The sequence below is a fragment of the Rattus rattus genome, chromosome 7 (assembly GCF_011064425.1).
Source record: "Rattus rattus isolate New Zealand chromosome 7, Rrattus_CSIRO_v1, whole genome shotgun sequence".
NCBI lineage: Eukaryota > Metazoa > Chordata > Mammalia > Rodentia > Muridae > Rattus > Rattus rattus.
Window position 1 is genome coordinate 77068864 of NC_046160.1, and position 10780 is coordinate 77079643.

Below are 10780 nucleotides of genomic sequence, written 5' to 3' on the forward strand. Positions count from 1 at the left end.
TTTAGAAAGAATAACTAAATTATATATAGGAAATTTTGTATTTATCCAACAGCTGTTTGGGTACAATGAAATTCTGCATATATGACTCCTGTCAATGTTTTCATATAAAAAATTAAATTTTTATGTTAATATGCAAATACTAACATGCTCAGGCTTGTATGTTTTTAATCATTTTAATAATTGAACACATTTAGTACATGGCGGACTTTGAGATTCACATAGCAATATGTAAGCATTTCTGAAAAATTTTACATTGATCATAATAAAATGACAAACAGCAGGATTAATTATTCCCTCTATAGTCTCTGCAGTGATGATCATTTCATGTGGAGTTAATTTGCATATTTCACAGCAAAGGAGCCTTAAGATATAGCTCTCTAATGTCTAACATCCACAAAGTCCCAACTGAAGCCCAAGAAGTTTATTTGAAGTGGCAGTCTATTTGCATTTACGATTTGTCCTTGTATCCTCTCTTCAGTCTTACTACAAAAACTTAATATTATCAAAAATGAAATTTATCCTGTCGTTTTAGTATTTTTGTATTTTCATTTAATTTTGATATATTCTGATCATATTCTTTTCCTTCTATAAATCCTCTAAGATTATCCCCTCCTTCCTACCTACCTAACAGCGTGCTATCTCTCTGTGCATTTTTCTCTCAAAACCAAAAATTTAAAACAACTATAAAAAACCGAATATGACAACAAACCAGTTACTGCAAGAAGACGCTTCTCTAATGAGGCTTGAGCAATGCTATGAGCTGTAAACACAGCTATAGATCATAAGGAGGCATTTTATTGCTATGCTCATTTAGCAGAATAGTGCTTTTAAATATTTTCACTAATTCTTTGATAAATTCATGCAATATATTTTGATCATCCACAAAGGACCCTCAGACGGAGGGGTGGGGACTGTGATAAAAACTTACATTTAGGGCTGATCGCTCTGGAGTCTCTCTGTTAGATGACTAATTGCTTATCTTTGTATTAATTGCCATCTACTGAAAGATGAAGTTTCTCTAATGAGAATTGAGAATTGCACTGATCTATGGACATAACAATAAGTCATTAGAAATCAATTAATTCAATGAAACAATTACTTTGTCAAGTTAGCAGCATAACGGTTACAGGTTCTCCCCAAGGTCCTACGACCTATTGAAATACAAGTGCTCGTTAATAATACTAAGTATAAGCTTCTTGTCAAGAAGAAAGCCTTAAAACTAAATAATTTTTTTTACTCCTTAACATTCATAGTTCTACTATGACAGTACACCTATTCTCCTAAAAAATTTGTTATTGTAGACTAGAAGGTTTAAACCTGGGTGAGATTGAGGAAAAGCACAGATTAAGACAAGAAGCATTCATGTAGATAACAAAAAAAAAATCAAAGTGTTTATAAACTTCCTGAATAAAATTCTAGAAATTTCATTCAGAAAGAACTTGGTAAAAAATAAAAAAATAAAACAAATAAACAAACAAACAAACAAAACCAAACTTACAACAGGCAAAAACAAACCTTTCAATGATTCAGACATATAAACTGGTATTGAGGAAATACAGGTGGGTACTAAAAGAGAGACTATCCCAAGCTAATTCTCTGAGTGAGAGAAGGCTAGAGCTTATCCATGCAGTTCAAGCACTATCTAAATTAATTATATCAATTGTTCAAGTTATTCTGGGTTTTATGCTAGCCCTGCAAAGTGGTAATAATCACTCTGGAATACAGAGAAAGCTGAATGAAAATAAATAAATGAATTCTGAATCCCCTCATCCTATGTAGAACTATTTTAAAATGTTAATAGAAAGTCATAGAGAACCTCAGGTTTTACATATCATCTGGAAAACAAATATGTAAGAAACCACTTCACCATTTCTCAGCACTAACTCTTTAGGATGATAAACATGTATAATAGCAACACAAGTGATTCATACTTGGTAGATTTAGACACATGTGACCATTGAAATATTGGCATGTATTTTAAGATTAATTTTATCACATTTAATACTATATTGTTTATTTAGGTATTTATCTACCTATTTATTAGAGTGTTTGGAGGATATGTACATGCACAGATACACCATGGTACATGTCTGGAGCTCAGAGAACAATCTGTGGGAATTGGTTCTCTTCTTCCACCATGTGGCTCTCAAGGATCAAACTCAGGTCCTCTGGGATATACCACTGTCCTCTTATACAGCTTTGCTATTAGGAGCCTTACACTTCCCAAATGTTTGAAACTCTTCATGTCAATTAGAAGATTTGAGTATTGCATAAAATAAGTGATGTTTACCAATCAAATATAAAAAAAAAGAAGTTAGACACAGGATGTACTCTATTGAACGCCTTGGGAAGAGAGGTTCCCTTAGAGATATGTCAGAGGCACATGAATATTAATGTTCTATTATATATTTCGGAAAGATCATTTATTATGGGAAATGATTTAGTTAACGCTAAAACTGACAATACAGCTTACACTGATTTTCAAATAGTAAACAAAGCCAAAATAATTGACACACAAAAACACCACATATCCAGGACTCATGTGTGTTTGGAAATTTCGGAGCGCCTGAAGTTGCCTTCTGTGAAATTGTCCCATTTGGATATCGTGGAGCCTCAGTGGCCAGAACATTGCCATGCCTAAAGGACTGAAAGGAAAAATGGTAGGACGGAAAAAAAAGTCATCCATACATACATTAGAAAAGAAACTCAGATTACAAAGGAGTCTCACAAGAAGGAAAGCTTGAAGATGGAGAGGGCCTTGTGTCCCAACCTTATTGGTGACAAACTTCAGTGTTTTCACAGTCATCTAAATACAAAAACAATCGAGATATCCAAAGAAAGATGCCTGTGAATTAATTAAACGTTACTTCGATGATTGGTTCAGCAGTCAGCTGAAGCAGATTGAGTTACACAACAGCATCAATGACAGGCAAGGGAGACGCACCTTTCCCGGGATGCTGTCATCAAGCACACTATGGGGCAGGAGCAGCAGCAGTATGAAGGCTATGGCTTTGAGATCCCAGACATTTTCTCTTCAGACTTTCCAGGAATGGGATTTTGATCTGAAGAAATTGCCAAACATCAAAATGAGGAAACTTTGTGCTAATGATGAGGTTCCCAAGAAGCTCAACCAGAAAACTATTTTAAATATAGAAAGGGATTTAGGAGAATTGGAGCCAACAGGGGAACCTGGAGACACTACAGATGGGAAACTGGAACCAGCAAGTGAATCAAGTGACATGGATGAAAAAATGACTGCAGTGCCTGTCAGCCATCATTGAAATAGGTGAGACGCCTCATGTCCTATTCACTGACTATGGCAAATAGTCATTTATGTGTGGACTAGTGAGATGGCTCAGCAAGAGGGGGCTTGCAGTCAAGCCTGACTGTGGAAATTTGGCTCTGAGAATCCATGGGTTAAAGAGAACAGATGCTGCAAGTTTTCTTCTAATGTCCACATGCACACTATGGGAAGTGCACATATGCACGGCACACACATACAAACATTTTTTTTTTTTTAGTAATTATCTGAAAAAAAAAAAAGCACATGTCCTTTGACAAATCTTTCAAGACAGGGACCAATGTAAATTGTATGAGGTCTCTAAAAGTATTCTGATTGTATCTTATATACATGAATAGCTTCAGTATTTACTATTTCAGTGTGAGGTTGTTAAGAAAGTATTTTAGAAATTTTCATAGGGCAAAGATGATTGTTTCATAGAAACTCACTCTTTTATTTTTACCAAGTTGAAATGAAAGAGCCAGAGTTAGGGCCAATCTGAAGCTACCCTAAACCTCTGAGCACAAGGACACCTCCCTTTCAGGAAGAAAAAAAGCTGGTTTAGTTCCTGGAACAGCTGCAAGCCAAACTGTCACTCAAAGCTACCTGTGGCTTCCAATCCCGTGCCCCCACCACTTGGGAAAGTCTTGAACAGTACACTGAGTCTGATCTGAAAGTTGTTTTGTTCTACCAAATGCACATAGTACCCTGCCTAGTTACCATTGTGCAAATTCTACCCCAAGGTATATAACTCCCTGTTAGTGTCTGCTCAGGGTTTTCTCCCCTTGAAGTGGGAGGATCCTGACATGTTGGAATTAAACTCCTCTTGCTATTGCATCGATCACTGCCTTGGTGAGTCTCATTCAAGAGGTCCTAGAAGAGGTTCAACTCGGACCTCACAGAAACTTTTCAACATGGATATAAAAAGATATTATCATTAAAAATGTGATAATTTAAAGCAATTCACTAACGCTTTCCTCCATGCAATAAAACATTAAGGTTTTAAAAAGAGTACTATCAAGCTCTACCGAGTTATGTGCTATCTATCTTTTTTCCTACCAGTTTGGATTGCTTTAAAGATAGATTATAGAGACAAACAAGTAAACAAGAGGAAAGTTTTCTTTGCTACTTAAACACATAACATCACAAAAATAGATAATATGCTAGCAAACCAATTCTCATAAGATGATAAAAATTAAAAGCAGAATTTAAAACCAGGTAAGTTGAGCTCAACATAGTGTAAATACCAGTGTAGTAGTAGTAGTAGTAGTAGTAGTAGTAGTAGTAGTAGTAGTAGTAATAGTAGTAGTAATAAAATAATTATAATAATGATGTATGTTTTATATTTTATATATACACTGTCTCACCTATGTAAATGCTAATTTTATAATTCAATCATAAAGTCTAAATCAAACTGATTATACTAACATAAATATTTGTTTACTAAAATTAAAACTTTTTCAGGGTCTTTTATCTTACAGAAAAATAAAATAAATATTTATACTAAATTTCGATATTTCTATTTGTGACATATGATGACTTATGGAGCAAAGCTTATTAAACTACTCAACACTAATCATTAAAAAAAGTTACAAAATTTAGAAGAGTTAACCAACTCTGTCTATTGACAAGAGTCAGAGTTAATGTATTGAATAACCATGTGTAAAACCCCAGAAACTGACTAGAATTTTAAATACAGAATAGTAGGTAACTGTAAAAAAAAAACTTTACACAATTTTGGATGGTACACCATCACTCATATAATTAATTTTAAATTCTAGGTAAATAATCTGATAAATAAACCAATAATTTTTATTACTTTGTTTTTATCTATTTTCCTTTTAGATCACTTTTAGTTTTGATTAAATTCAAATTTTAATAAATTCATATTACAGATGCCTTTATATTGCAATACTCTTTGGAAGTCTCTACAGTATGCAAGTGTCTCCAATTGTAAAGGGGATTGTTTTCAACATCTAATGACTCCACCCCAGTACCACTGTGGAATGAGGAATTTGATGCAGGTGAGTGAAACAGCCATGTGTGTGGATTGATCCCAATGCAGAGAGTCACTATCCTCCTGGATCAAGTAGGAGGGAGTTTGTGTGTTGGGTTAAAATTCTATTGGGAGCTCATAATCTGCATTTGGAAAGTGGTGAAGAAAAGAAGATAATGTGTTAACACATCCAATAACAGGAGTTTAGTTTTATTGAAAGGCATGAAGATAACACTAGAAAGTATCACAGAGAAAGTCAACTAAATTTAACAGGAATTTTTCATAGTGAAGGCTTAGTATGTTGCCATCTATAGATCCTGAATTGCAAATAGAGAACCCTCTGCCAAGGACGGAATATATATTTTTCAATGGACTCATTTTGGGGTAGAAGAACATTATGAATTAGACTTTTGTTTAATTTCAATTTTTAAAAGTATTCAACCTTATAACTGATAAATAGGGGGGGGGGAGTTGAATTCCCTAAGAATTCATAGGAAACTGCAAGTGGTTTGAAAGTATATCAGTAGGCTAAATTAGAGATCTAAAATGATCTTCAGTAGGAGACAGGCAGTGTGACAGCAACAGAAACAATAGGAACATGTATGGAAACCCCAAATAATATGCAAAACAATCTTGTACATGCAATAATATATTTTCTCTTCCAAACTGGGTAAATAAAGTAATACAAGCTAATTTGTCTCATAATTAAACACTGGAGTTTTTTCATAGGAAAAAGATGGTTAAAAACAACAAAATAAGCAAACAAAAAGTACTCCAATGAGAAGCACAGATTAGTTTATTAACATTGACCCAGTATATTAGTGCAATTTCTTATAGCATTTTCAATCAAAGGTTTATTCAGTACGATTTCTTTTTTTCTGTAGTCTTTCTGTTGATTAAATAATAGATGGGGCAACCAAGAGGAAATTTAGGTAAACCATTTTAGATTTAAAGCCCCTGGCATTAATCCGTTTATCACAGGGAAACTGCTATTAATAAAGTAGGAAAAAATGTCAAAATTTTTGGTAATTTTCAAGGATTAGCCGTTAGAAATGCATCTAACTGGGCAAAGCCGAGGTCAGACACACAGACTTCTGGGAGACTAGAGCTGGATATTTGGAGACATGGTGTATTTTTCACAGCACTTTTCAGCAGCAATATTCATTCCTTTTAAACAAATGTAAAGTTTGACCTGGAACATTAAAGGAAACCTCAAAGCACTGACAAAACTACACTTTAAAACTTGAAAAGAGAAACAAAGCTTTGAGTTCTCCTGCTTATAAAATTAGTGAGTGGTTCAACCCATTCAAAACTGGTAAGAGTTCACTAAAATCCTATTCGGACTTCATGGAGTGCCATGAAGAAGGTGAAAGGGATTTATTACAATATTTATCATCTTCTAAGCTTATATAAGTGTATTCTAAAGATCATTAATGATATTAATATATTATATATAAATTTGTCTGAATTACTGTAAATATATACATATATCTACATATCTAAATATATATAACTGTATTCTACAGATCATTAATGACATTAATGTTTTACATATAAATTTGACTGTCTTCATTACTGTAAATATAAACATATACCTACATATCTTTATCTCTATATCTATATCTCTATATCTATATCTATACCTGTATCTCTCTCTCTCTCTCTCTCTGTGTGTGTATGTATGTGTGTATATATATATGTATGTATGTATATATATATATATATATATATATATACATAAATATATAATGTATTTATTTTCAATTATGGGTACAGCCATACATGAAGACATAATGTTTTGCCTTCCTTTGAGGGTCAAATTGAATTGTTTTACTTTTGTGACTTTTTGTATTTTTAGACAAGGCTCTACAGTACAACACACAATATCTTTAAATTTGTAATCTTCTTACTTTGTCTTTCCCACAGATAGGATAATAGGTATACACCAAAAATATCTCTTTAACTAATTTTATATACATTCAGATTTAGCTAAAACAAAAATAATTATAGATGTGGGGCAAAATAGCCAAAGTTAATCCTTGATAGGCCAACAATAGCCCAAGGTAATTGTTATAATTGCTACGCAATTCACGTGTATTTGGTTTGACAACATTCCAAATTTACTCTTAAAGTTATTTTGAAATGAATATTTTTATTCAAATGTAGTTATCCTATTTAGTAAAGGACTTTAGAAATTTGTTCTTCCAAACTACAGGCAAAGAAAGTAAATGAAGTTACACCAAAGAAACCTTCATACACTTGGTAGAGAAAATGATAAATAAAAGGAAGATATTGTATGTAAAGTGACAGTGATTAAGTGTTAATATTATGTATCCCTGTGAAATGTAAGTCATTTATTTCTTGACATTAATATTTATAAATTCTTACGCTAAGATGAGTATTAATGTTAAGATTCTCCATTGTCTTCTAATCTTATAATATATATGTAAACTAATGGCAAAACAAGCATGCTATGAATTTTAATGTAAACTATCCTCAATATTTGTCAATAAATATAAAATGCATACCTTGTATTATAGAAGCTTACAGCTTATATGATCATCCTATCTCTTGAAGTGTCTTATAATGTTAATTTATTAACATTTGGATGAACTATATTTATTAAGAAATAGTATATTGTCTTATTTTTCTTACTCCTTATTTCTTATGCCAATCATTTCCCTCTTTCTTTTAAAAACTAAAGACAAAATTAGAAGGAAAAGAGAAGGATGAAGAAGAGGAGAAGGAATCAGAGAAAGGACTGAAAGAGCTGAAGGGGCTTGAGACCCCATATGAACAACAATGCCAACCAACCAGAGCTTCCAGGACTAAGCCATTACCCAAAGACTATACATGGACTGACCCTGGGCTCCAACCTCATAGGTAGCAATGAATAGCCTAGTAAGAGCACCTGGTGACACATGCAGAAGTGGAAGGGGAAGCCCTGAGACCCCATATGCCAACAATGCCAACAAACCAAGGGACTGAACCCCAAGGATGACCGGGATTGTAAAAATTGGTAAGAATACATGGGGTCCTGTACCGAATGAGGGGAGGTTGGGGGGGGGGAACACCCATAGGCAGAAGGGAGGGGAGGAGGAGAGGGATGTTGGCCAGGAAACTGGGAAGGGGAATAACAATTGAAATGTAAATAAATATTAAAGTTAATAAAGATGGAAAAAATAAAATAAAATAAAAGCAAGTTAAAAAAATAAAAAGTTAAAAAACAAAGAGTTCAAAGCCAAAAAAATAATGACTTCATGAATTCATAGGCAAATGGATGGAACTAGAAAATATCATCCTGAGTGAGGTAACCCAATTACAAAAAAACACATGGTCTAGGCACTTGCGGATAAGTGGATATTATCCCAAAAGCTTGGATTACCCATGATACAATCTACAGACTGTATGAAGTTCAAGAAGAAGGATGCCCAAAGAGTGTACGCTTCAGTCCTTCTTAGAAGAAGGAACAAAAATATTCATAGGAGGATATATGGAGATAAAGTTTGGAGCAGAAACTTAAGAAATGGTCATTCAGAGCCTGCCCCACCTGGGGATCCAGCCCTTATACACACACCCAACAAACCCAGACAATATTTCTGATACCAAGAAGTGCATGCTAACAGGAGCCTTATATAGCTGTCTCCTGACAGACTCTGTCAGAGCAAGACAAATACATAGGTAGATGCTCACAGCCAACCATTGAACTGAGAACAGAGTCCCTACTGGAAGAGTTAGAGAAAGGATTGAAGGAGCTGAAGGGGCTTGCAACCCCTTAAGAACAACAGTACCAACCAACCAGAGCTCCCAGGGACTAATCCACCGCCCAAAGAGTACACATGGACAGACCCATGGTTCCAGCTTCATATGTAGCAGAGGGTGGCCTTGTTGGGCTCCAAAAAGAGGAAAAGCCCTTGGTCCTGCAAAGGCTGGAACCCCTAAGTAGAAAAGTGTGACGAAGAGCAACAGGAAGGAGTTGGTAGTTTGGTGGGGTAAAGGGGATAACATTTGAAATATAAAGAAATATCCAAAAAGAAAAGAAAAGAAATAAAATGTTCCTGTGGCTTTTAAAAGTATTTTACCCTAATAGAAACTAACTGCTACATATCATCAGAATAAGTTCCAGTTGTATAATATACTTTAAGAGAACACATTCTTATGTCAATTCATTTTTATTACTAATACTTAGACTATGAGGTATCTATTTTGTTTGTTCCAATTTGGTAGCCTTTACTTTTGAGAAATAGACCTGGTCCACTCTCTTTACCAGAAGAATCATTGAGATTTTATCTATACTACTTTCTATGCCTGATCCCTCATATTTTAATACTTTTGGTATTATGAAAACAGAAAAAAGATACTTAAATGTAGTTGTATGTGCTTTGTGTGAGATGGTGATTATTTTGTTGTACTTGTTTGTTGGTTTTGTTCTTTTTTTTGCTTTTGTTTTTAAGACAAAGTCACACTCTATAGCCCTACATGGCCTGGAACTCTGGAACTCACTCTGTATATTGGGTTGGCTTTGAAACCATCTCTGTCTCGCGCCGGAATGATAGGATTGTGTGCCACCTCCTCAATGACAAGAGATTTTTATGTGTTGGAATGCTAATAGCATAGGAAATGAAAATGTAGCTACTTTTAGCCAATTGAAATGACAAAATCTGTTTAATAAGGCTGTTTATCGGGTCTTCCCGTTTAGCACCTCCACCAATTTGCTTCATTCCACCTCAGATAATTTGACAAGTTTTCCAAACTGTATAGATCTTATGAATGATCTTCCGCAGATGATAATTAGCAATCAAGGAATTATCTGTCAAGGCAATCTGCTTTTTATTGATTTTGCCGTAATTGGCTCATTTACTGACTTCAGGTTGGGGTACCCCCATGGCTGAAACAGTCCTCAGTATGTTTGTTAACTGAAGCCTTGTTGAGTGTAACAAAGGTGCCATGGAGGATCTGCGAGAAGCGAAGAAGAAGCTGCAGTACCTTGAGCACCTTTGAAGTTTTTACTCCATTGATACCTCAGTTCCAGTGACAAACAATTGTCCTTCATAGAAGTTTCAGATTTCCTTGCCATCCTCGCCATGGAATCTCAATCGGGTACATCTGTCTGCACTCCTTGTGAGAGTGATGCTTTGCCTTCTCACAGATGAGCTTCTTCCTTGCCTTTCGAGGTGTCTTCAGGGCAAACTTTCCTCAGGCGTTTGGTGATAATTAATCTTATTATAAGCATCTTTTTTTTCAATTGGGAGCAGGGCAAAGTCAGGGAAATAGGACATAGGGAGAGCAGAGGAGAGAGAATAGAATTCAACATTGGAGAGGGCATCTCTAGGATGTGTCAGAGATCCAGGCCCCAGGGTAGCTATTGGGGTGACTCTAGCTGAAACTCCTAGCACTAGGGGATATTGCTCTTGGAGTAGGAGCTTCCTGTTGCCAGGCCAGACACACAGTGGAAGGATAAGATCAGCAACACATTCACAAGGATTTCTACCTAAAATGTGTTC

The 10780-nt window shown here is 34.9% G+C and overlaps 1 pseudogene; it reads left to right on the top strand.

The window, feature by feature from the left end:
* Positions 1 to 2633: 2633 nt before the first annotated feature.
* Positions 2634 to 3281, top strand: LOC116905006 (annotated as a pseudogene).
* The last annotated feature ends 7499 nt before the right edge of the window (positions 3282 to 10780 follow it).